This window comes from Penaeus monodon, chromosome 22, assembly GCF_015228065.2.
Source record: "Penaeus monodon isolate SGIC_2016 chromosome 22, NSTDA_Pmon_1, whole genome shotgun sequence".
NCBI classification, from domain to species: domain Eukaryota; kingdom Metazoa; phylum Arthropoda; class Malacostraca; order Decapoda; family Penaeidae; genus Penaeus; species Penaeus monodon.
The window spans coordinates 7,520,699-7,520,910 of NC_051407.1; the positions used below are offsets into that span (position 1 = coordinate 7,520,699).

The window sequence follows — 212 nt, forward strand, 5'->3', positions numbered from 1 at the left end:
CCATTTTCCTTACTCTCATTCTTTTGGTATGTCTTTTATTATATCATGTTATCTGTATTGATTTCATATCAAGTAATTCGTGTAACAGGAGATGTATTGTTAGTGTAAATCCGTATAATGATGGGAGGTGAAGGGTTGTAAAGACAAGGGTTTCTCAGAGAGGACTATGTAAGTTTTGATGACAGTAACTGTGAAGAGTTTGGGAACCAGTG

At 35.4% G+C, this 212-nt stretch overlaps 1 protein-coding gene across 1 annotated transcript in view; it reads right to left on the reverse strand.

Moving 5' to 3' along the window:
* The window catches only part of LOC119587271 (uncharacterized PE-PGRS family protein PE_PGRS3-like), a 9,594-nt gene that overhangs the window by 5,232 nt on the left and 4,150 nt on the right, over positions 1–212 (reverse strand). The window lies entirely within an intron of this gene.